Genomic DNA, 3,098 nt, shown 5'->3' with positions numbered 1-3,098 from the left:
TGTATGTAAACCATGTCTCATATCCTGTCGGGTATGGGAAGGAGAAATGAAAAGCTGGCAATTGAATTAGCGGCTTTAATGCTATCTAGCGCTGCATTAAATATAAATATACATATATAGGTGTCTCACTGACATATATATATGTATATAGACACATTCTATGTGTATATATCTAGTCTATTCTAACTTGTCAGTGTGATTTTACTGTACACCGCGCTGAATTACCGGCTTTTCAAAGGACACCGGTGCGTAAAAATCGGACAGAACTCGCATGGTGCGAGTGCTGTGCGATTTTTTTCTCGCACCCATTGACTTGCATTGGCGAGTCTCGTCCGAGAATCGCAGCAATACGCAGCATGCTGCGATTTTTTTCTCAGCCGATCCAGATTTTTCTCAGTCCGATTTCGGCTGAGAAAAAAATCGCAAATCAAAAGACACCTATTAACTAACATTGGTCCGAGTGCAATCCGATTTTTTATCGGATTGCACGCGTCCGTTTTCCTCGCAAGTGGAAAGGGACCCTTAGACTAAACATCAGAGCAAAATATATTATCTAAATTATAAGCAGAAGAAGACTAAGCAGTGTATGGGGGTGAGTCCGTTCCTCCTCGTGGTGCCCCTGGAAAAAGCCTGCTGCTGCAGGCCAAACTGAATGTGGACAAATCCTGTTGTAACTCTTGTGACAGGCAGAAAGGAAGGTATAATCTTCAAACTTTTATAGATAACAACTACAGGTATGCCTGTCAAAAATAAGAATATGATGAAAAAGTAGAATATGAAGAAGAATAATAGTTTAATAAAAAGAATATGAAGAATGTAACAGAAAAGAATAATAGGAAGAAGGTGAAGAAGAAGATGAATAAGGTGAAGAAGAAGTAGATGTAAAAGATGCTGCTGCTGTGGATGAAGAAGAAGAAAGTGTCGGAGAAGTAAAAAAGAAAGTGAAGAGCTTGGAATTAGTGAAACATCAATATCTGACAAAATATAAAAAAGCTTAACATAGTCAATATCTTTGTAACTCCGAACGTCTTAAAAAAAAAAATAATAATTCCTGCTATTCTATTTGTTTGGGCTAAACCTCTATGCCTTTAATGTCTCTTCCATCTCCCCCAATACATGCTACATTATCCTTAGTTGTTTTCCTTCATGTAGAATGAACCTACAAGGAAAGAAAGTTTTTTTTTAATTCTGATATTTTGGTCCCATTGACTTGCATTGGTATCGGGTATCGGTATCGGTGATATCCGATATTTTTCGAATATCGGCCGATCCAATCCGATACCGATACTTTTGAATATCGGAAGGTATCGCTCAACACTACTGAGCAGTTTGTCAGCTTTTGGACACCTTTTAAGGTGTTTTCTATGTGTTTTCCATGTGTTTGTATGTGTTTGTGTTTGCCTGCCATTGGTTTTAATGGGGTTCGATGGTGTTCGTCGAACGTTCGACTGACAGTTCGTTGAACACCTCCCTGTTCGAACCGAACCCGAACACTAGGGAGGTGGCTCATCTCTAATATTTAGTGTATAAGACAGCAAAAGAAGTGGTCCACCGGCCAAAAATGCGCTAACTTGGAGCACGCAGATATATCAGGGCTGACACGGAAATACCACACTGGCAAATCTGTGGCCTTTGAATTTTATTTTGATGTGAAATAGTGCTGTATAGAATTTGAGTATCACAGAGCCAAAAAATAAAAGTACACCGGCCTCCAATGCCCAAACTTGGAGCACAGAGATATATGACGGCTGTAACGGAAATACCACACTGGCAAATCTGTGGTCTTTCAATTTTTTTATGCTAAATAGCGCTGTATAGAATTTGAGTATCACACAGCCAAAAAATAAGTACACCGGCCTCCAATGCCCAAACTTGGAGCACAGAGATATATGACGGCTGTAACAGAAATACCACACTGGCAAATCTGTGGCCTTTCATTTTTTTTATGCTAAATAGCGCTGTATAGAATTTGAGTATCACACAGCCAAAAAATAAGTACACCAGCCTCCAATGCCCAAACTTGGAGCACAGAGATATATTATGGCTGTAACGGAAATACCACAGTGTAAAATCTGTGGCCTTTGAATTTTTTTTATATGAAACAGCGCTGTATAGAATTTGAGTATCACACAGCCAAAAAATAAGTACACCGGCCTCCAATGCCCAAACTTGGAGCACAGAGATATATGACGGCTGTAACGGAAATACCACACTGGCAAATCTGTTGCCTTTCAATTTTTTTATGCTAAGTAGTACTGTATAGAATTTGAGTATCACACAGCCAAAAATTAAGTACACCGGCCTCCAATGACCAAACTTGGAGTACGCAGATATGTGAGGCCTTTTTTCAGTGAATTTAAAACACCAAAAAAAAAAGGGGGCACAAGGGTAGCACACACAACTATGTTACGTATGCCTGACAAACTATAACTTTTCAACAGGCCTCAGTCTGACAGAACAGACTGTATATTTTTTTGGGGGGCGGGGGTAATTTTTGGAAAAAAAAAAAAATAGGTATATAGACAGTAAATATGCTGCAGCAGCAGGCAGTTATGGAACTTTGGGAAGGATGCAGTGGGACCAATGGACGCACATACAGTGCCTGCAGGCTTTGCACTGATGTGGATATGCTGTGCCTTGCCTACCTAGCGCTGCAATATCTGGACCCACGAATTAGCCCTAAAAAGGACTTTTGGTTTCTGAGGAGTTGTGGATGTAAGAGTTGCAGACCCACACTAACTCTAAAACCACGATTCTGACCCTATCTCGGCAGCAGCTCTCCCTACTCTTGCTGAAACAGGAACAGAATGCAGCGAGCAGGGCGGTGCCTGGACTCTTATACTCGGGATGATGCTGTACGGCCCAGCCAATCACTGCACGACCACAACAAAGATGGCTGCGGCGTTTCATGGCCTGGCAGACGATCCCTGCACCGTGATTGGGTCTCTAAAGTCCACCAAAACTGCGGGGTGGAGACTTTAGTTACCGCCTAATAATACCGGAAATGCTCGCTGCTCGCGAAGTACGCCGAGCATAGCGATACTCACACGAGTATCGATTAGTGGCGAGCATGTTCCCTCATCACTATTCAGCACACA

The sequence above is a fragment of the Ranitomeya variabilis genome, chromosome 5, assembly GCF_051348905.1.
Source record: "Ranitomeya variabilis isolate aRanVar5 chromosome 5, aRanVar5.hap1, whole genome shotgun sequence".
Taxonomy (NCBI): Eukaryota; Metazoa; Chordata; class Amphibia; order Anura; family Dendrobatidae; genus Ranitomeya; species Ranitomeya variabilis.
This window is presented reverse-complemented; position numbering follows the sequence as displayed.